Below are 24,397 nucleotides of genomic sequence, written 5' to 3'. Positions count from 1 at the left end.
TAGCGCATTTTGTAATAGGGAAAAAGATCTTTACTACTACGGCACTTGGTGCCAAGGTTACCACCTAGTGTACCTGGGAGAGCTTAGCTGCTTCAGTGTTTCTTGCACACTAGCAATACCTCCGAGCTGACAGCCTAACTCTTGTTAGCCCAGGTGGTTCAGGTGTCTGGGTACCGATGGTGTGCAATATGCAATTTGTGGCAGAATGGTGTGTTCTTGCAGGGAGCTGTTGAATAGTCTGGGTTTCCAAAGAAGACCTAGGTGCCTCCTTGGAGTAAAATCTTTTGTAAATCTTTGATTTTACGGAATTTTGTTGAAGTGGTGGGTTGCAAAGGCCCCTGTTGCCCAGGTGTCTTTTATGCCAGTAAAATCTGCTGCAGAGCTCGTTACGTTTATGGCATACTTGCCAGTTGCAAAGCATTGATCAGACTGCGTACAGGGATATCTGATCGGAGGTAATAGCCCTCATGTGTTTGTTGTTGACAGCATTGCTGGTGGTTTCAGCATTGGCAAATGTGATTCTGTTTCCTGAGGTGTTTGTAGGGGAGAGAATTATGACTACAACGTTAATAGAAATCAAACTATTTTTTTTCTGAATGTGTTCTACTGAATATACAGTGCATCAAAATATAATGGTCTGCTTAATTATGACTTGGGCTAGAAAAATCAGTTCATCTCTACACTGCAAAATGCTAGAAAATTCTGGAGAAAAATTTAACATGTTGTCTCCCTCACATTTTTTTTTTTTCTTTCTCAGGAGCTCACTTTAGAAATATCTCTTTAGTACTCCTTAGGCTTAATGGGAACTGATGGCTTGTGCTGCAATACCCATATGTGTGTGTATTGTGGATGTATACACACACACACACTCACATGTCCCTGCAATCTTAAGATTTTCTGCATATGGTCTATTCCATCACATTCATTTTAAGCTTATGGGTTTATGTGAGGTTTTCTTTTTATTATTAATTTAAAAAACTTTGGCAGACTTCAAACATCTTTTTCTGTATATATGTATATTTTGAATTAAAAAATTCTTTCTTAATTCAAACTTTTAGAGCCATATGTGAAGGGTAGAGGAAAGGCTTTGGGGACTATAATTCAGCCAGTCAGGCACTCTCTGTAATATGCAAAATACTATATATACAGCATTACTGGTCTAAGTGCGATTTAGTTCAAATCCCATGGGTTAGGGAGTAATGAGAACATTTGCATCATTGCTTTGTGTTTTGTCTTGATTAGTTGGGGGCATATACAAGAGTATAACTTATTTTCAAAAATAGTTTAAAAGATGATAGAGGAGGAAGTTGATATATTCTCAAGTTATTGTGATTCTTTTAGAAGACTGGGAAAATGTGTCTTTCATTGATATTAGTCTGGTCTGCATGTTATTCATTTTCTCAGCCTTTATATAAAATTTAAGAAGATAATTCAAAGTTTAGAGTGTATTCAGTGATGTTACTTAACTGTATTAAAAAAAGCCCCAAAATGTAGTTGACATTTTTGTAGTAATAAAAATTTTCCCTCTTGCATACTGTCCTATTTTAAATGTTTAGCCAAAATAAAGTGTACTGGGTATAGCATATTTTGTAATCAATAATAAAAGTTCTGAATAGTACACCTATTTTTTAAAGATACACTCTGCCTCAGTAATTTCTAAAGGATACCACTATATGTCATCTGAGACTAATATTCTTGTTTTTAAGCAAGTTGTTGATTTCTTTGAAAAATAGCATTCTTTGTTTTTAATAGCCTCATGTTAGGCATTATATTAAATTGTTTCTTAAATGGCTTTACATAAACAACATTTGCTATAAAGTAGCAAGATTTTTACAGGTTTAAGCACATGACTTTAAATATTAGAAACTAAGAACTTGAAGAGGTTATTTGTAAAACTTTGAGTGTGATTATAAACAGCATATATATTATCTCCAGAGGAGACAAAGATTTTATACTGTTGGGATTAAATTTGAAAAGTATGAAAATACAGAGTAAGGGAATTTAAAAAGGAATTTGCCCTGCACATTGGAGGTTTTTTTCCTCTCCTTTTATCTAAACTTTGTGAGAGAAATGGATTTTTCAATTTAATAAGGTATTTTAAAGTGTACTTATTAGCACTCTGTCTCTTGTCTTGATTAATAACTCTTTATTAAATTATATTTATAACATGCCATTTAGAAACTAGCACAATGCAAGAGTAGATTCAGCCATTTCTGTAAGATGTATTATTAGTGGGGAGTGACCTCATATTGTCTTCTGACAGAGTCCACGGTGGAAGGATGAGCTGGACTGTAGGACATGACTGGTGTAGCGCCGTTTCTTTCTTGATTTCCCCTTTCATCTAGTAGATGTTAAAGGGAGCTCAGCCAAAGCCAGTACCCTCACCCAGATGATTTAACAAGGGTTCTTTCTGGTAGTGACTATCTTTCGCTTTGACTTGGGGTTTTATTTATTTATTTTCTTTTGTTCTAATCTTTAATGGAGATTTGAAAGTAACTCTTTAAAATATGGTTCCTAATCTGAGGCTTTTGTGAGAGAATTAGGAAATTTCTCATTGAATTCTTATTATTAATGTAGTACTTAGCATTCAGTACTTTCCTGCTCCACCTAATTCTTGGCTCAAATTGTCACCTATTTCTTAATTACAACCTTGTCATTTATTTTTCTGCAAGAGGAAAAGTTTTCACTTGAATTTGAACTTTGAATGTTCCCTGTAGTAAAAGAAGTTGAACTTTGGACCTCTGGTGGAATTGTTTCATGATATAGTCCTGTGACCAGGATTAGTTTCCTTGATTTTACTTCAGAGTATATTTTTAAACAATTTCTATTCTGATTAATGATAGAAGCAGTTAATTTTATTCTAAAATTCCCCAGACTATGATCGTGCAGAGTTTTATGGAATATTTGCTTCATATACCTTAAACACACATTTCAGCGGTTGTAAATTATGTGGACTTTATTCCAGAGATTAAGTATTGATACAGTAAGTATATGAAGTCCTTGTCTACTGCTTTATCATGCACATAGTGCATTTGCTACCCTGTCTGATACTATATCTAGAGATAAAAATCATGAGGAACAATCTTTCAGTTTGTTTAAGCAAAAGCTAGTTTGCGGTATGCGGGCCTCTCAGCGCGGCCTCTCCCACCGCGGAGCACCGCCTCCGGACGCGCAGGCTCAGCGGCCATGGCTCACGGGCCCAGCCGCTCCGCGGCATGTGGGATCCTCCCGGACCGGGACACGAACCTGTGTCTCCTGCATCGGCAGGCGGACTCCCAACCACTGCGCCACCAGGGAAGCCCAACAAAAGCTCATTTGAATCTTGTTTAATGTTAATTAAATGTAGGTAAAAGTCTTCACCACTGACTCTTTGAGACATCCAGTTTATAAGGGAATTTTGTTAAAATGAGCACAGTCCTAGAAATACTTTCTCCATTGGTGAAGAAACATTATGAAATGCTTTCAAGTAAGGATATTTTTTTAAACATCTTTATTTAAGTAAGGATGTTAATGTTATGCCAATAATGAATAACTCTACCCCTTTATTCTCTTAACTTTTGGATCTTTTTATTACTCTTTTTGGTTTAGTGGGTTATTTGGGACTTGTGGTGAGTTCTCTTTAGGTGGTTGTAACATTAAGGGAAGGGTGGGAGAAATTGCTAGCCTCAGGTTTGCAATACAAAAAAATTCTCGATACCTTTTCTTAAACAATAGAAACAAGAGACTGGGTGAGGCAGCCCCTTTGTTAGGGAAAATAGTATCAAAATTTGATAAACCTTAAATTTGAAACTTTCCTGCTTTTTGAAAGTTTGATAACAATTTTTGGGGTCTCAAGTTGGTTTTATTAACTTAAGGTTTGGGTTCTAGACTCTGTTCATTGGCACCTTCAATTCAGATGACTATTGGGCTTATACCACAGTGTCAGAACAAACTCTTAACATTTGGCTCTTTCACTTTTCAAATCATTTTTATTTTATTCAGTTTAATGCTGAAACTGATTTTTATGGAACATAACTCTGTGTTCCTGAGGAATATAAATTGTTTTTCTTCTGAGATCTTGTGATGTACTTCATAAAACCTCTTGTTATGAGATACATTTAAGTGTTTTTTTTTTCCTGGTCTTTATACATACACACACACGCACGCATATATGGTAAAACAAATCTCCATTTGTTCAAGTATCTGACTTATGAAGTCAGTGCATAATCTCAGGTGAATAGTTTCATATAATGTATTTACTATATAACCCCTAAGTGCTCGTAAGTTTTGTGGCACTTAGTGTTTGGGGAGTGTGTTGCAGGAGAACTTCATTTTTATGAACCACTTCAATATTACCCACCAGTTTCAAACTCTGCCAATTTCCAAGTCAGTTTTTGGTTGGTTTTGATTCAACAAAGAATAACTTTTGATATTGAAGACTAGAACTGTGTCTTCTATAATTAGTTTTGTTTCTCTTCTAAAATTTTGAGAAGTAATCTCCTTGCAATACTACATTTTGGTAGGGAGAATGAATGCCATTAATTTAAAACTGTTCTTAAGGGTAAGATTTTCAGTAGCTTGGAGGCTGGTGTTGTGAGAGATTTGTTTGTGGGGGAAGAGAGGCAAGTTCGTTGCTCTTCTCCTTGAGCAAATATTATTCGGAATGTTCTCCTAAAAGTGTTTATTTTACTTTATAAAGAGAAAAAATAAAAGTTCTATTACTGGCACACATTCATTCCCTTCTCAAACATTTAGTGGTGAACCCACTGTGTGAGCTAGCACTGGCGATATAAAAACATAAAATATAAAAATGAGTCAGAAATGGCCTCTGTTTTCAGGAAGCTCTCAATTTATTGGGAGCTTCATGATTCATTGGTAAGCAATACCTGTAGTAAGGATTTTACCTTTTTCACTTTTCTCCCAGTACTTAAACAAAACTCTTTAGGTAAGTTTTAGTATGAATTTTGGCAGAAACTGGGATAATTAATTGGCTGTTCAGCATGCTGTTCTAAAAAGTGGTGTGGAGTTGCGTCTTGGAGAGAAAGGGTGCTCAAGTCATGACAAAAAGAGGGAAATCAAATATAAACAAAATTATCTTTTGAAAAGTTCTCAAGCTTAAATTGCCCTTCAAATATGTTGTAACTGTGTTCTATTTACAGTGTATTTTACAATACAATTTTGTATTTTATACATTGTGTTTGTATTGTACCATTTTTAGGAAGAGTCTTACATGCCTGCTTTTCCACCTGTGCTGGAACCAATTGCTATATTTTTGTTGAACACCAGATGAAGTAGTTTGCTTGCATTAAAGAGATATGTTTTACAAAAAGTACCTATCTTTTAATTCGGAGAAATTATCCTCACCTGGATATGCATAGTGAGTTAAGGAAGTTGTGTACATGAAGTGAAAGTAAGGGTTCATTCTTTTTTATGTCTTGTTAGAGTCTTTACCACCAGCGCTTATTTTCTGACTTGGATAGTTGGGGAGGGGGTTATGAAGAGTTTTGAACTCAGCCTGGCTTTGAAAGATGGATATCTTGGTTGAGCGGAATTAAGATCCTCTCAGGAGTAGGTAAGAAGCAGAGGAGGAGCAAAACATGGGGCAAGAATGTTCAGTACAGAAAGGTCTACAGTATAGTCCATATCAGGAGTTTTTGTGTGTGTTTCATGTGTGTAAAAGCACAAAACCCACATTATAGAATAATTGGAAAATACAGGGAAAATCATATTGTTTAAATGTGTAGGTAGTTCCGTTATGAATTGTCCCCTATAAGTTTTTTTTTTTTTAATTAGAACTTGAAATGTTTTTTCTTCTATAAATAGTGCTGGTAAGGAGCTTAATGCTATTGAGAGACTCAGTAAGGAATATAGAGGGTTAAACTTTTCTGTTATAGTTTATTTGGGGTTTGGGGTTTTTAATATTGTGTAATGGGAATTGGAAAGATATTTTGCTTCAGATTTAATAATTAGGATGCATTCTATTTAGAAGCTTTCCTTCTTCCCGTCTTGGGTATGCAATATGAACGGTAACTGATCTACTTAATTAAAAATTTCCGGCATCTTAGGCCCTTTGCTGTATTTTTTTGCAGAGAATTTTAAACACATAATTATTTTTCTTGCTTCAGGGAAGTTTGTGAGAGGTAACCCTGTATCTCATTGTTGTTCTGATTGGGAATTACATGTGACTGTGAAAAATGGGATTTTACTATACATGATGACATTTAACAGAAGTAGTTTTATGAAATGAAAATACTCCAAAAGGGAGGAAAAATAAGCATTTATTAATAAATGCTCTATTTCTGAACTTAAATAGAACTGTGTTAAATTGGCTTTGTTTTTTATAGCTTAGATTTCAGCAGGAAGAGAAAGAAATTTCGATTCACGTCAGTTTCTGTATTGGTAAGGATTCTGTACTGAGAATCCTGACAGAAACACTTCTTAGGCTAAGAAGAAATGTATTGGCTTATGTGCATGAAAACCCAGGCATTGGACAGTAAGAGCTAAACTCATGTTCTCAAGGACTGTTTCTTGACTTTCTTTCCTCCAGGTTGGCCTCTTTCTGAGCTCCACTCTGCGTAGCAGGAAAGGTGGCTCTCAACCCCCCAAGTCATACAAAGTCCTTAAATCTTCTCATCTTTTTTCTGGACTCCAATAACAAATCAAATCTTATGTTGAGACTTTGATTGGCCTTGTGCTCATTACAGACCCATTGTGGAGAGAGGGCCATGGGTATCCTGATTGGTCAGGCCTTGGTGACATGTCCGCTTTTGCAGCTGGGTATAGAAAGTATAGTGTGATTAATAACTGTACCAGAACTCCAAGAGATAAGGGAGGGGTAGTTCCTCAAAAGATGGATGCTGGGGAGAGAGCACTACAGGAAGTGCCCTCTTTTAAAACATTTAATCTCTCCTACTTTGAAGCCAACAGCAGTACACGGTTGTCATAAAGCTCTCATTTTTAAAGACCAAATATTGGCTGTGGACTGCAACTGAAGCATTGATTTTACTCAAATATTTATCATTTTTGATATATTTTTATCAAATATGATCTTTTTGATGTTTTTATCTAAAAACTGCTTTCTCTAAATGCTGGCTCTTTAAAAATTGAGATGTTGCTACCTTAATGTGCATAATTTAAAAGTGCAGCTTCCGTTTTTCTTCAGTTTTCTTTGAATTTGTTTATATCAAATAAGATTCTCTAAATCAATGCTGCTTGCTCTTAGGTAGATAGAATACTTTGGAGGATCATTTAATTATCTTTGACATTGAGAAAGTTAGTGTAGTTAATGCAGTTTTTTTTTTTTAATTTTTTTTTAATTTTTGCCGTTTGCGGGCCTTTCACTGTTGTGGCCTCTCCCGCTGCGGAGCACAGGCTCCGGACGCGCAGGCTCAGCGGCCATGGCTCACGGGCCCAGCCGCTTCGCGGCATATGGGATCTTCGCAGACCGGGGCACGAACCCGCGTCCCCTGCATGGGCAGGCGGACTCTCAGCTGCTGCGCCACCAGGGGAGCCCTGTTAATGTAGTGTTTAAAACTTAATATTGTCCCATTTTGAAAGTGAAACTCTAAACCAGTTGCTTTCTAAGATGTTTTGCTTTTAAAACAATGGTCTTTTTAAACATAAATTAAGACTGAATTATTATTGTGTTATTTCTAAGGGCTCCCTAATATTACCTTTTAACCATGATCTCATAGAAGTTATACATAAAGGAACTACTTCACTGACTCTTAAGTTTGAAACACTGCTTAAGAGTGAAATATGAATCTGTTTAATCACCAAAAAAGTTACTGGTACTTGTAGGATAAAGTCTGACCACCTTTGTTAAGTTTTTTCCTGCCTCCACAGAGGTACTTAGAGTAGAGGTGGAGGATTGAGAGGGGCGGGTACTCTGAATATCTTTTCTTGCTATTTTTATAGTCTAATTACGGTTTTAATGTCTTCAACTTTGCCATAAAAACAATTTTAACATCATCCTTCACTTTATGTATGACATACACAGTAGGAGTTTGCAGTTTTGCCAAGTGTTGTCTGATAGTTGAACCTTTAGTGAATGTTAAATGTTGGGAGGTTATTGGTAAATACACTGACTGTGCAAAAAAACAAACATCCATGGAATTGTGTGTGATTTGTCAATAAGAATCATAGCAGGGGCTTTGATTTTTAGGTTAGTTTATGTCCCTCTTGGAGTATCTTTAGACCATATTTGGAAAATTTCTGTTCCTACTTCAGAAGCTTGTTAGGACCAGAGTTCTCCAATATTAATTCCATATATTAAGTCATAAAATCTGGTAAAATAATACAGTCTTCCTCACAGAGGCTCTGTAGCTTTTGGCAGAACACTTTGTAAAATATTATTAATTTTAGCTAAGGATACTATTCACTAATTTCACTGTTTGATTTAAGTTGGAATGTACATGCTAATGATTCAGTTCCCTTTGAATAGCATTAGATTTGCTAACTAGAGCTATCTCACAATGTAATGCTGATAAGTGAAGTGACACATCAACCTCCCTTTGGTGGCAACTCTAAGTTGACAACCTTGCTCTAAGTCTAATAGGAATATTCTGACTTGGGGACTTGGCATGATAATACTAGCTGCCATTTATTGAGTAACCATCATATGTCAGGATGTTATACACCCATCTCATTTGGTTTATAAGAATGTGTGTGTTGGCATACATGTATTCCTGTAAAAAGTTCATGTATTTTTACTTTCCATGAGCTGGGGATTATCATCTCCCTTTTACACATGAGAAAACTGAGGTTTGGAAAGATTAGCATGTAGAAGGTCAGACAGACTCACAGGAGGACTATGAACTGAAACAGTTGAGTCTTCCTTCTTTGCATTCCAGATAGAATATTATTTTGTTATATCTGAAAAATCTCTCTTACTTCCCTTTTCTCTATTAAAAGGAAAAACCCCACAATTCTAAATTGTTTGAGTGGGTGTTAAATGCAGTAAAACACTGGGCAAGTACTTAGAAGCTTCATTGCTTGGTTCTGTTTCTAAACAAAGTTGTGGCAGTGCAGATTAATCTTTACAGTTCAACTGCATGGTAAAGCAGTTGTTCCCAAGAATTACTAATCAAACAGAAAATCTGTTTGATAGCCTTAATTCTGGCTATCTTTGTCAGAAAATATTTTCAGCAGGTATATGTAAAAGCTCAGATACTTTTAGGATAAATATACTTGTGAAAATTGTGTACTTGAAACTAGAAAGGATATCTTGTTCTTGTGTTTCCTGTTCACCTGCTCTAAAATTCACTCCCCAGAAGGTGTGTGTTAGCACACTTATCTTGAGACAAGTAGCCTAGAAAATGTTCTGAGGAATGTAAGAATGTGTTTTGGAATTAGCAATTTTTAATAAGTATTTAGACTCTGTTCAAAGTATACTTGGCTTAAATAAAACTTAGCCAAGCTAGACAGAAGAATAACTCATGATATTCAAGTCAGTCTCTCTTCTTTCAGCCTTCAAGTACTGCACAGTAAGGTGGTTCCTTTGAAGAGGCAGTTAAAGCAGGCTGTGGAGTACGGGCACCTCTTATTCTTCAAGTGTTTGTGCTTTATATTTTCTATTTGGGCTTAAAGTCAGTCACTCAACTGGAAGGAATCATAGCAATCCAGCCAGTACCCGTTGTCTACAGATAAATAGGTTGAGGTTTAGCAATGGCAGGTGACTCTGCTCAGCTCGAAGCTGGCAGAGCAGGGACTAGAACTCAGGCCCCTTTTATTGTTTTGGTTTCTGGCTGAAGAATTTCTGGAAGAAATTTGTGAAAAAAAAAAAAGAGTTAGCCTGGTTAAACATTTTCTGTCTCTTTATGAAATCTGCATTCTTTTGGAATTAAGTATAGCATGCTGACTCAGTTTGTTAGGCCATCAGCATGCATGAGTGTCGTTAGAGACAGTGGTAACCCAGAAGTTGGAGCGCAAGAGAGAATTGTAACCATTACATGCCTCAGGTTTTCAGGGCATTTTTAGCCTTCCATAGTGCTGTAGCTTATGGCTAAGATTTAAATAGTCAGAAAATTGTTAGCTGGTGTAACAGCTGAATACTTAAGTATTTTTTGCTGTTAGTTGTTTTAGCTTTGAAAAATTTTTCTTATCAGGAAGATTCTTAACAATGCTTTCAGGAGAGTCCTTCTGAATGGGTGCTGCTGTGTGGTAGACTGCTATTCCTGTCCCATCCTTGCCTCTCCTGGAGGGGTGATGAATTCCTCTGATTTAGAGCCAGCTATACTTTGATTTTTTTCCTCCACTTGACTGACTAGGGGATGCAGTGGGGGAAGATGAGTTTTAGGGCCAGGGACTGCTCAGGGATGTGGTGGATGAACCATCAGGGGCACTTTTGGTTCAGAGTCCTTGAGCTTGTCTGGCTGTAATGAAAGCTGACATAACTGCCACATCTGAGGAACTGTGCTCCTGCTGGGTACAGGGCAGGTAGATGTCTCAGGTTATGGTGAGCTGGCCACAGCAGAGGAGAAGGTATCACCTGTGTGAGACAAAGCTGAAGAAAGGGGCTTGAGGTGGCCGTTCTGGGGAGACTGATGGGAATGGTGACATCTTGCTTGGGCCCTTTTTATGTCTGTGAAAAAACAGCATGAGTGCAGACATGAAAAAAATCCTTTCTGTATACAGTCACTCCCCCGTGTACTCCTTTGCAGTATCAGTCAGGGTTCAGTGCAGTAAACAGAAGGGATGCGATGCAGGGAATTCGTTGCTTGGAGAATCTTTGGAGGAGCTGGAGGGCTGGGCTGTAGGCCAGGCCTCTGAGAATGACTTCCAGGACACCTTGGAATAACTCGCCATGGGAATTGACACCTCTGCCATAGTTGGGAAAGTGGCAATCAGGAGGTTACCACTGAAACCACGGCAAGAAAATACCGCTGTCGCTGTGATCAAGGGGATCCCAGCAGCCACTGCTGTTGCCATCATAACCGCTTGAAGTTTGAAATTGAGCATCTGGCCACTGCTGTGACAGCTTCTCCCTGATGCCTATGAACTAGTGATTTGACGCCGGAATGATGAGTCCGGCACTACTGCTTCTGCCACTGTCCCTCAACACCCTCGAAGCTGGAGACTAGACACTGACATGTCTGTGACCTTCTTTGCTGGCTGAAAGCAGCCAAAAGTTACAGGCTGATAGGGGTCTGCCTCGCTGCTGTCTTCCGTATTTTGTGTCCTGCATCTTAAGGGTAGAATCAAATTCTCACCCTGAATACTAGCTGTAAAGGAGCCTGGAAAATAAAGTTTTTAATTTCCCAGCCTCTGCATTTCAGGAAGGCATTCTATAAGGCGGTGGATGCTGAGTACATTTTATTAAATATAGTATGTTAAATACAGTATAGCCCTTTGATAACTCACTGTCATTTCTGTGAGCTTCTCTTTCTGAAATGGCCTGTAGGTGGAATGATCTAGGGCCGATGGATTTTTAACATCTGTAGTGATCTTTGTACGAGGTTAGCTTGTGTCTGTCCTACCTGCCATCTCTGCTCCTGCGACATCTGTTTTATATCACTTGATCTCAACCTGCCCTTGCAAGCCGCAGGCATCCAGGACAGGGAAGGCACCTCAGCTGAAGCAACCAATTCAGAGGCTGGTCAGCAACGTAGGATTTCTGTGGCCTAAAAGGATGAATGGGGCCAGTAAGAATCTTTCCTGGGGATTTGAACTAAGACAAAAAGGAAAGAATTTTCAATTGGAGTTGGAGCCTCAGCTGAGAGGTTTTGCAGTGACGTACTGGAGTTGGCTGTACTGTTTCGTGAGATTGATTGTTAAATTTTCAGGAATTTTGTGAGTTGGTAGTCCCACACAGCCATTAAAAAAAAATAAGTTGTATAAAATTATAATTAACTAAATTATATTTAAAACAGGTGCTACTCAAAGTTAATCATTTTCTTATGATTTTTCAGCTTCAGTGAGGTATAATTGACAGAATGTAATATATTTAAGGTGAACAGTGTGATGGTTTGATATGCGTATATATTATGAAAGGATTCTCACAACTGAGTTAATTAACACATCCATCACCTCACATATTTACCTTTTTGTGTGGGGGGGTGAGAATACTTAAATTCTACTCTCTTAGCAAATTTCAGTTATACAATATAGTATTAATCAGCTTTCGTTACCGTGTTATACGTTAGATCCTCAGACCTTATTTATCTTAAAACTGAAAGTTTGTACCTTTTTACCAACCTCTGCCCACTTCCCCCATCCCCCAGGCGCTGGCAGTCACCATTCTACTGTTTCTTTGAGTTCAACTATTTTTTTTAAGACTCCGCGTCATTTCCTAATTATTTCACTATATTTTGCTACCATCTGTGCTCTCTACTTTCTTTATGTCTATTCTATCTGTATGGCAGAAATACTGATACTATATAATGGTTTGCCACTGCATGTACCTTCCCAGCCATTTGCACTGTTGTCACCGCTGTGGTGGAAGTTGTTAGCATTTACCAAACACACCACTGATTGTGGGGGCGGGGGGAGGCAGAGTCAAGGTCGGAAAGGCTACACTGAACCGTGTACACACTAAAATTACGGGAGAAGAAACTATATGAGTAATCAGAAAAAACTGACCCATGGTGTAAGGCTGAGTGGTGTTAATAGCAGAGCACTCGAGGAAGGGCCACAGACTCCTCTTCCCAAGGTCCAGCCAGAATCATTCTGGAATCATCGTACGGCTCCAGTCTCCAAGAGGTCCAACCCTATTTTATTCCCTGTTCTTGGAATTATGTGAAATTGTGCGTTTCTGTATGTTACCAACCTTAATAGAACATTTCTGAAATTTTATTTCATTAGAATAAGGTAGAAAACTCCATTTAGGGATGACTATTATAAATATGTATATTCATATAAATATATAACTATATAAATATATATAGTCTGTGGTATTTTTCATGTGTAAACAACGCACAGACTCTGGTATTTGCTTGTACATGGGGTGGCTTGTTATTGTGTAAATGTCCTAAGCCTCAAGGCCAGAATCCCAGGACATAGGTGGTATCTTTCTCTATTCATGTAGCTCCTGCCTGTGCCTTCAGGAACTGCTAAGATGCCAGCTGTATATCTGGACTGTGTCTGTAATTCATAGCCTCAATCTCCTCAGCTGCCTTTGATCAGCTGCTCTCTGCTCATCGTTCCAGTTTTGTTTTCTCTTTACTCTGATTGCTTCTCCCACGCTTCTCTGCTTTCCAAAGAAAAAATGGACCTTGTATAGATCCTGCCAGCCAATTGCAGTGCTCCTTAACTTCTCCCTGGTGGATTATCCAATCTCAGGGGGTCGGGTGTGAACCTACGGTGGTATTCTTCTGTCTTCTGTTATGTTTGTCCTTGTTGCTCTTTACCCCTAGAACATGTGTGTATAAGGGTTGTTTTTTTTTTCTCCCCTACTTCTGGATTTGGAAATATTCCAGAATCCTGGTCTCTAGATAGATAATATTTTACTGTTTATTTGATATCCTTGTTTTAGAGGTTCAAATTGGACTGCTTTTAGTAAACCAAACTCTATCTTTTTAAAAATCATTAAGAAAAATAGTAGCTGGAAATAGATCTTTGAAAGGCCAATAGACTATCTTTTGGGATAATCTCTTACTAAATGAAAGAATTAAAAATTGTGGGGCTTCCCTGGTGGCACAGTGGTTGAGAGTCCGCCTGCCGATGCAGGGGACACGGGTTCGTGCCCCGGTCCAGGAAGATCCCACATGCCGCGGAGCAGCTGGGCCCGTGAGCCATGGCCGCTGAGCCTGCGCGTCTGGAGCCTGTGCTCTGCAACGGGAGAGGTCACAGCAGTGAGAGGCCCGCGTACCGCAAAAAAAAAAAAAAAAAAAAAAAAAAAAGTTGTATAATTGTAGCATATTAATCCACTGTCAAAGTGTCGTAATGCAGATGAGAATTTCATCAGCACTTTTAAGGTATTAAGGAACCTCTTATTGTAAGTAAACAATATAGAAATATTTTATTACTACAAAAATACTAAATGGGAATATGTATGTTTTTTCTTATTATCTGCAGTTTGCAAACTTTTCACCTTCTAAGATACTGTTGTTCTCCATCACGGTCACTGGTAGTGATTGAAGAAGAGGCATCTGTGCAAATTATATTCAAAGCTCACAGCTCTTCTGTGATCATTTTCTAACTTTGGGAGCCTGAGTAGATGAGGGGACATGATCATAGTTTCTTCTTTGTGCTTGTGTGGAGCCCCCTCTCTTTAAGCAGTGGTAGAGCCTCACTGAGATATTCATACGTATACTGCCCAGAATGATTTTCCTGAAAGAACAGTTGTGTTAGAGTGTAGTCTGTGTGTACCACTTAGTTCCTTTCTTGCCCAGAGTTTTTACATCAAGTTGTTTTAGGAATCTTTTCACCAGGGGGAACAAGAGTACCTGTTTGTTGTTGTTGTTTATTTATTTGTTTTTTAAAATAATGTAACTAAATAGAAATACAGGATTTGATACATGTAATTTTACTTTATATATCACAGTTTAGGACTAATTGTTTTGTTGTATTAATAGATATAATAGGAGGCAGAGGAGAAATTATAATACCCAATCCATCTTTTGGTCAAATAAATCCAAATGGATTTTTAGTGAAGTTTAATGGAATTTCATTATTACTTTGTTCATGATACTTGTTTATAATAGGTTTAGAATATTTATGATGTGGTATCACTGACCTAATTATTTTTCTTGTACTTATGAAGTCGTTAATTCACCCGTAACAATAACACAGTCCTGGAGAATTGGTACCAGAAAGAATATGGCCCTTCTTATTAAGTATCATACTTCAGAAATATACTTGTGTCTACCTTAAAGATAAATAATACCATGACAAGTTGAAAGTTTGTAACTTTAGGTAATAATGCAGTATATACCTAGGTGTATGTTAGGTGTTGAATTGTGTGCCCCCCAAAGTATGAAGTCCTAACACCCAGCACTACCGTTTGCAGACATAATTAGTTTAGATGAAATCCTCCTGAGTAGGGTGGGCCCTTGAGAACAGAAGAGACACAGGAGCATGAGGGGAGATCACCATATGACTATGGAGGTGGATTGAAGGGCTACAGCTATAAGATGAGTGCCAAGGGTGGATGGCCAGCAGCAGACACTAGGAATAGGCAAAGAGGGATACTACCCAGAGTCTAAGAGCATGGCCCTGCTGACACCTTGATTTTGGACGTCTAGCCTCCAGAACCATGAGAATAAATTTCTGTTGTTTCAAGCCACCTAGTTTGTGGTACTTTTGTAACAGCCACCCTAGGAAACTAATATATACGTACCTATATATATTGTAATGATGAATATATCCATGTTGTTATTTAGGAAACATCTCAGTTCATTACAATTATCATCTTCTTTATAATATATTAAAGTGTGGATTAATATGCTATGGGTAGCCAAATATTATTTATTCTTAAAACAATGAATATGATAGATAACAAAAGCTTATTATTGTATAAATTCCCTAAGGCTCAAGGGCTACAATATTATAGAGAAGGTGATGTCTCTTTCTTAGAACAGTTTCCCTGCTCATGCTCTCTACTCAACACCATCACTCCAGTTTAACTTGTCTTCAGGTGTACTTCTAAGAAACGTGACATGCAGATGTTATACTTTTATTATGAGCAGGTGAGAGCTAAACCTGTTTTTTAATGCTTTAGCTAAGGTAGGAAAGGAAAGGAGACTGGCTTATTTTCTTTTAAACAGCTTAAAAAAATTTTTTTTTAATGAGAGAGGAATTTTCTTGGACTGCTGTAGAGTAGTGGCAGGGAAATGAAGTGCATAGATTTGAGATGTTTTGAGGGAGGAAGTAATAGGACTTGCTGATTGATTACAGGTGAGGGAGGAAGACGACTTCAGGATAACTTCTAGTTTTTTGCTTTGAGCAACTGGTACCATTTCCAGGAATAGGAAACATAGGAGTTTGGGAGGATTGATCAGGTTTTTTTCTGTGGAGTAGGTGTATTCACCACCTAGATCATTTTCTTAACTTTTTACTCTTCTTGCTTAATTATATATTTATCTATGACTTACCATATTTTTTATGCATTTCAAAGGAAATTGCAGTCATTAATATATTTCCCCAAAGAAGACTTTTAAATGCCCATTTCCCTCATTTTACAGACGACAGTTCTGAGGCTTGGAGAAAAGTGATACGTTCAGGGATGTGTAGCTAATTACTGATGGATCTAGGATTAGCATGCAGGTTATCATTAGTCTAGGGCTATGATTTGATGATATTTTAACTTATAAATAAGAATAAAAGTGAATTTTGGAAACTAGATAAGTTTTGCTGCTAACTGGTTTATGTGCTAAAAACACTTGGACCCAAACTTCAAAGACAAAATGTAGAGGATGTGGTACTACTACTGCATTTGATTGGATTACAAAGTTAGCTTAGCACTTAGAACTTGCTGGAAAGTACAATATGATGTTGTAGAATTGAGAACATTTTCAGATATTTGGCCCAGGAATGTAGCTTGGTGTTCTTTCAAGCATTAATCCTTTTGTTGGCAAGGCCTTTGCATTTAATTAGCAAATGTTCCTCACATGCCTACTATGCACTAAGCCCCATGCCAGGCCGAGAGATGGGAGGGAATCATTCAGTTCCTTTCTTTCAAGGAATTTAGCCTTTGACTTCTGTTTCAATTTCCTAAAACCTCTCTCCATCTTTTGCTGTATGTTTGTTTAAAAATGTAATAAAAGCTGAAGTTCAAAAAGATAGAGAAGCTTATTCAATCTAGGTAGATCTTCAGCCTCTGTGGTAAAAATTATATGCATATGGACATAGGCTGCAGATTTTTCATTTGCTTTGTTTGAGTACCTTATTTTCTAAGGGGTAGGAATATGCCCTTTTAGTTTTTGTCTTATGGTATTAACTAGCTCGGTTATCCATGAAGTCAGTATCATACCTGGAAGTAAATAATGATTTGAGTTGGTACTGAAATAGGAGACATGCTTGTCTTTAAAAGTCAAACTAATTATTTTATATTGCTGTTACTTTTATGCTTTCTTGTAAAATAAACACTTTCACTATTTATTGACTTCCGGTCATTTGGATTTTAAGGAAATTAACCCAAGAGACCATTGTGTTCTTTCCTTGCTATGGTTTTTCTGTGTTCTAACATTTGATATCCTCCAACAACTTTCTCAACTCTTTCCAAACTCTTTGCAGACTTATTTTGTTAGTACCCAATGTAGATACTCCATTATAGCCAAACTAAAGTATTTGCCATACTTGTTCAAATTCCAGTCCTAAACTTATTTCCTTCAGAGATTTTTCTAGGATCAATCTATGACCATTTTTATTTCTATGCTTTGCAACTCTAGGACACTTAAATAGTTCTGTACTTTGCCATTATACGTTATTAATTTTAGAGCTCTTTAGTAATTTAGACTCCACCCAGCAGGTTATGGTGGTAGAATTGGTCTATTACCAATGTTGAGAAAATTCACAGTAATGAATGAAACACTTTCTAGCCTGGAAGACAACTCTGTACCTTTGAAGAGGTTCATCTTGATGGAAAGGTTCAAGAGGAATAAATAGTTAACTCTCCCAGATTTGACTTGGAAAAAGAGAAATGGGTGGAGTTCAGCTCCTTGTTAGTATGAATTAGAAAAGTATAGATGGGAGAAGAAGCCAAAATTGATATCCATTTGAACTTATTTGGGATACATGTCTCAACTAGGAATTGACTTTTTAAAACCTTCTCTCTTTTAAAAACAGCACGAGGGACTTCCCTGGTGGTCCAGTGGTTAAGACTCCATGCTTCGAGCACGGGGGGTGCGGGTTTGATCCCTGGTCAGGGGACTAAGATGCCACATGCCTGCATGCTGTCCCACCGCCCCACGCCCCCCAAAAAAAAACCATAGCAGGAGCATAAAATGACTTTACCCAGTTGAATTAAGCAAGTTATGCGTCTTTTTTTTTTTTAAACTTAAGCTTTGGAAACAAAGTCCAATAAGAGAGAAATGTGACATTGTTATTTATACAGGTCCCCATAAACTGAATATGTACATAGTTTCATAAAGTATAAAATTATCATATATGAATTTTTTCTTTGACATCTCTGATTTATCCCTGTGAAATATTTATGAATTTTTTACACTTAACACAGGAAGGCTTGCTAGTTTGGTCATAGTCAGTACCAGTTTGGTCAAAATCAAGTAGGATGTCTGGTATAAGACTTCAATAACAGCATCATTTGCATTAGGGAGAGATAGGGCTTAGGGCTAGACATAGGTAAGATTATAAAGTGGAATTAGCATTCGATAACCCCCTCCCTTTTTTTTCTCCTATCCCATCCTCATTTTTACATTTTGGCATTATTTTCCTGTGTCTGTACACTGTCTCCTGACTATCTGGTCTCAGCACCCTCTCCCTGGTTGGCACTCACCACCACCTGGCATTCTTCCATTATGTAACAGGTGTCAGGAAAGTTATCTGATTAACCTACTCTGTACTAAGTTATACTAAACTGATGTGAGGAATTATCACTGCTAAACTTACTTGGGGTTATTTCCCCCTTAACCTCCTGTATGACTCAAAATAACAGAATTTCAAGCGATGCTGTAAGAATCTTTCCTCAAATTACTCCATTAAACTTATCCTGCCTAACTTAACTGAATCCGGAAAGTGTAAGGAGGGTATCTGTGGTTCCTAGCTCCCTTTTATCACCTCATTTCTCAGGCAGTTCAACATCTTTTGCCTGAGGGTTACCTCCCTGGTCTGTCTTACCAGATTGCTTTCTGTAACAGTATTTTGTTGTTCAAAATAAATTAATTGAGGGAGTTCCCTGTATTTTTTGAGATTCTTTATAAGAATTGAAATGTAAGTCAGCTTCATCTTTTCTGAGTAACAGCCCTCTTGTGGGGTTGCCAAACCTCTTTTACAAAGGGGTCTGGTGCTTGGGTTTTGATTATTAGATCTAAATTTGAATCCCAGCCCTGCCACAATTCTGTATTCAAAAGTTCCATAGAGTTTAAAGAATCAGGACAAAAAACAACTGCTAATCATTTACCACCCAGAAGCAATCACAATAATTACTTTATCTTTTTCTTTTACTGTTTTAAACTTTGGCTATGACGTTCTTAGACGTGGGATTACTTGGTCAAAAAATGTGAACATTTTTGGGGATCTTGATAACTGTCAGGTTGTGTCTTTCTGGTTCTGGAGCTAATACTTTCTCATCATACTATATTATCTCAGTATCTAGAGTTTTATTTTCTGTTTAGACAAATGTCAGATCTTTTAGCTAAAAAGAGATTCTTTCCTCTTTTGGTTCCAAAAGTCATCCATTATTTTGGATTATTTGCTAAATTATTAACTCTACGGGAAAACTCCAGCCCTCACCTCACAGCAGTATCTGTCATATTGATAAATGATCATGATATACCAGGCTGTTAGCCCTTCCTAGGTAGTTAAATGGCTCAGAGAGGATGCCTGGTACTTGCTGGTGATTGGTTGTATTCTGTCTTCTACACCTAAAATTTTGCCACAGGTAACTGCTTGGATCAACACAAAGTATGGTCCCTTTTTCCATATGTAGACATCTCTAATTTGCATCTCTGGAACTCAAGCCCTCCTTTAGATAGCCAGATAGACCTTGTGTAAAAGCAGAAGTAATCTTGGCTATACAAGCAGTTGTTGATATTTCCATTTTTTTAAAATTGAATCAGTCTTAAATTTTAAGACAGTAAGTAAATTAACAACAAAAACCAAACCTGGGTAAGCTACCAATAAATTGCCAAAGTGTTTAAAAGCACGAAGTTGACAAATTTAAAACCGTAATATATAATTTATATAATATATAACTCGCAAACTTAATCTCTTTGTTGAGTGGTAATGTTTCAGTATTAAAGCTGAGCTCTTTGGGCACATTGACCTTAATCTACTACTGAAAGCAGTAGGCTTTTAAATGGACACATACACAGCCTCCATCTTAGTATCCACAGAATGCCTTATTTTTAAATTGTTGTTTTTAAACCTTAGTTTTCACTAGCTACTTCTGATAGTATAATTAAGCGTCTCTATTGTATCTTTTGTCAGAAGGCTAATTTGTGCATAAGGCTGGTTTTCATGTGTATCCTTGTACATTTGTGAATTACTGCCTCTGATTACTTTTCCATAATCTATTCTAACCTCAAGTAAGTATCTAAAAGTGATGTTATGAGTCACAATGATTCTTGAAAAACTAATGAGTTAAATGAGCTATAAATTTTGTTGGGAATTAAGCAAAACTGGCTTCTTTGAAGGGAATTGATTTATTCATTGCTTTCCTCTCTGAAACTTGAGCAAAAATTAATTTTTAAAAAATGAAGTTGAATTGTCTATTCTATTTAATATATACATAAAAATAAAAATATATTTACCATTTAGTAGTCATAATAGTTCTACGAATTAACTTGTTTCAATCCAAGTTAATGTATGTTACTAAAGCAGATTCAAATAAATGGTGCTTATGTTTAAGACACTACTAGGTGCTATAATTAAGACTTACGAGTTTCTTTCATATTTCTAACACTAATTCCAAATGTTATGTCAAATTTGATATATCATTTTCTTAATGAGATTACATTATTATTAGGATTACAAGTTTTACAATACTTGGGTAAAGGTGTTATTAGGCCAAATAATGAAAATCTGAAGCAAATCTTTGGTGTTTTCAGAAAATAGAACAATTTTTAATCCTAGGTCCTCTTCCCTATTATTCTTTTAGGTCACTTTCTTCTAAATGCTTAGTTAGTAGGCTTTTTAGGAACACAAGTAATACTAATAGCCAGAGTATGTAATTATAATTCAAGCAGTCTTTCTGCCAAAAGGAGAAAGGAATTTTGGGTGTTTCTGAGTTATCTAGGCCGTTGCTTTCCAGATTGATTAAAATTAACAGAAACTATTCAAATACTGTGTGGATGAATTTTTATAAACCATGCCCCTCACCCCCACACAGTACCTGATGGGACACCTAACACTGTCTGATTGGTTCTTTGGGGAACTTTGTATATACCAGCAATAGCTGAGAATGAATAGTTTCTCCTTGTTCCCTAACTTTCCTGCCACAATTCAAATCCTTTTCACTTTATGCTGAGACTGTTTACAATGGCTGAGATCCTCCTTCTCCTCTGCTTTCTATTTCACACCTTCACCATCACATCCTATATTCCAGCATCCATAAATAGAACTGTTATAGAAAAACCTTTAAGACTGTAAAGTAAATTATACTGTAGCTACAACGTTTATTACAGTGCATTTGTCAAGCACTTTACTTATTATTATTGCTGCATCATTATTTTGCTGGAAGAAATTAATGTTGGCAGATGAAGCTATTATATAACCATTTAAATATTTTGTAAAACATTTGGCTTAACTAATACTGTACTTTTATATAATTGATTTTTATCATAAATTATACAATTTGCATGTAGACTATGGGGGCACATTGTTATGAAACATTAGTCATATACATAATATAGGGAGCTCTTGCTTTTATTTTTAATTTCTGCAGTAGTTTTATTAATCAAGGAGTCATATGACTGTAAGTCTCAATTAAGGAGTTATCTATGCAACCTCTTAAAACCCTTACAGATGGGGGAGGAATTTTAGACTTCTCCAGGTTAAATCACATTGTTATTACTCAGTTTGGGGAGGAGAGAAATAAGGCCTTTTAATCTTCTAGATGATCAGAACTGTTGGGAGTTCTGAATGGTTGTTTCCTTTCAACTTAATATTTATTGAGCGATTGCTCTGGGAATGTGCTTGGTAAAGGCAAGTGGACCAAAAGGATGGGGCTTTAGACATCATTGTTGGAGAGAAAGTCTAGAGCTATTTTGGGCTAGGCGAGTAGAGTACAGGGATAGGTCGAAGGAAACACATGAGGTTTTTGACAAAAGAAAGACTGGGCATGTCCTAAGGTGAGACTTGAAACTGTTATTTGAAGAGTGGTTAAAGAAATCTTTTAGTTTGGGAAGAGAATGAGTCTATTAGTTTCCTACTGTTGCTGTAACAAATTAACACAAATTTAGTGGCATAAAAGAACACAGATTTATTATCCCACAGTCCTGGAGGTGAGAAGTCTAAATGTGTACACAAGGCTGTATTCCTTCTGGAGGCTCTAGGGAAGAATCTGTTTTCTTGCCTTTTTCAGCTTCTAGAGTTTGCCTGCATTCCTGGGTTCATGGCCCCTTCCTCCATCTTTAAAGTACATCACTTCAGCTTCTGCTTCCTTTGTCAAATCTGCTTCTTTCTCTCTGATCCTCCTACTTCCATCTCATAGGGACCCTTGTGGTTACTTTGGGCTCACCAGGATAATCCAGGCTAATCTCTTCATCTCAAGATCTTTAATTTAATCACATCTGCAAAGTCTCTTGACCATGTAAGATAATACTCTGTTAGGTTTTGGGGATTAGGACATAGACATCTTTGGGGGAACCAGTATTCAGCCTACCACAACAGTCATGGGAGACTTGATAACTCTATTCAAATATTTGAAGGGCTGACATGTGGAAGCTGGAAGAAGGATTAGGCCTTTTCTACGTGATCCCAAGGGATAGAATTAGAATTTGTGGGTGGAAATTACAGAGAGACAGATTTGTACCCACTGTAAGAGAACTTTGTAACAGAGCTGTTAGGATGGAGTGGGCAGTCTCAGAAGGCAGCATGTCCCAGACACTGGCAGTGTTGAGCAGAAGATGAAAGATCTCTTACAGGAATTGTTGCAGGTAGAATCTAAGCTTTGGCTGAATCTGAGATTGAGTGATTGTCCTTGCACAGTACAGTGCTGTCAGCATTTATATATGAAACATGGTCTCTGCCTTAGCAATTCAACTTCGAGTCCATTAATTGCTTTACTGCTTTATTGTCACTCCTTCAACACTGCAGCAAGCCCTAAAAGAGAGATTGAAAACAAGGGCTATAGATTTAGGAACTCACTGCTAAGACAGTGACCCAATTCTGTTTGGGAAAATTTCTTATGGATTAAATATGTTTCACTTATTCTAATAACTCCAGTTCTTTCATTCAGGTGAAAAAAAAAATCATTCTTAAAAAAAACAGAATAGGGCTTCCCTGGTGGCGCAGTGGTTGAGAGTCCGCCTGCCAATGCAGGGGACACGGGTTCGTGCCCCTGTTGGGGAAGATCCCACATGCCGCGGAGCGGTTAGGCCCGTGGGCCATGGCCGCTGAGCCTGCGCGTCTGGAGCCTGTGCTCACAACGGGAGAGGCCGCAACAGTGAGAGGCCCGCGTACTGCAAAAAAACAAAAAACAAAAACAGAATAGATGGCATTCTTAAAAAGTTATATGGAAAGGAATTTGAGTTTTTAATACTGAAGTTTTCCAAATAAGAGATAAATTTTTAGAAATCATTGGTCTCATGTGAAGACGCTAGGTGAGGAATGTAGTAAGATGGAGTCAGTTTATACGTGTTGAATATTTTATGGTTTCAATTGGAAGATCTAGTAGTTCACTTTCAGGTACACCCAAAAGCTATACTGCTGCTCAGGGAATCTAAGATAAAGGTCTGTATACTGGGGAGTAGCTTTTATGCTGGTCGTCAATGAAGATAACTTTGGGAGACCTGAGAAAGTTTGTGTACTTTTTGTTCTTTTAGACATCTCATGTGTTTTGTACCAAATTTGTTTCCTTCATACATTTTTTTAATGAGTGTTATAGATTAAAACTTCTGGGAGGAGGGCTACTGCATTTGCTTTGAGGAGTGTTTTTGCTGGAACTGAGATAAATTGAGCCTACTTTAGCTAGTCTTGCATAGTGCAGCATCATGGCATTTACCTTTTTTTCCTGAGGTGATTGTGCCTCATGTTTTCTAACTAACGATCTTGTGACCGTACTAAGGATCCACAAAAGATTTCCATGGTTTCTGTAGCTTCCTCCTTATATTTCAGACCTGTCCCAGACGGTAAATATGCTTAAGGATCCTGTTAGATAAGCCAAATGTTCAGTTAAAAATTCTGAGCCATTACATATGACAGGGAAAGAGAGGTAATCCTATCAGAGGGTTTGACAGGTATAAATCATTAAATTATAGCATTGGAAAGGGCTTTGAGAAATTCTTATCTAACCCTCTACTTTAAAGAGACAAATGACCTAAATTGCTGGAGTAGTTTCCTCAAGATGCACAATCTAAAACAAGGTTTCATAAATTCTGGATTTTAGGGCCTTCAAGAACCCTCTGAAGTGACATGCAAAACTTCTGTGAATGTGTCTTTTTAATGGCACAACGGTCCATAGACTTATATTAATTCATTCATGAATTATTCCCTCCTTCCTTTCTATTCTTTAATAAGTATTATGTGTCAGGTTTGTACTAGGCATTGGGTCTTACTCTTAATATAACATATAATTCTTTTTTTTATTTAACATCTTTATTGGAGTATAATTGCTTTACAGTGTTGTGTTAGTTTCTGC

General features: G+C 37.3%; 1 protein-coding gene across 3 annotated transcripts in view; it reads left to right on the top strand.

The window, feature by feature from the left end:
- The window catches only part of MAGI3 (membrane associated guanylate kinase, WW and PDZ domain containing 3), a 275,258-nt gene that overhangs the window by 1,216 nt on the left and 249,645 nt on the right, over positions 1-24,397 (top strand). The gene's annotated exons all lie outside the window — the stretch shown is intronic.

Source organism: Mesoplodon bidens (assembly GCF_964165515.1).
Source record: "Mesoplodon bidens genome assembly, chromosome: 2".
In the NCBI taxonomy this organism is placed as follows: domain Eukaryota; kingdom Metazoa; phylum Chordata; class Mammalia; order Artiodactyla; family Ziphiidae; genus Mesoplodon; species Mesoplodon bidens.
This window is presented reverse-complemented; position numbering and strand designations above follow the sequence as displayed.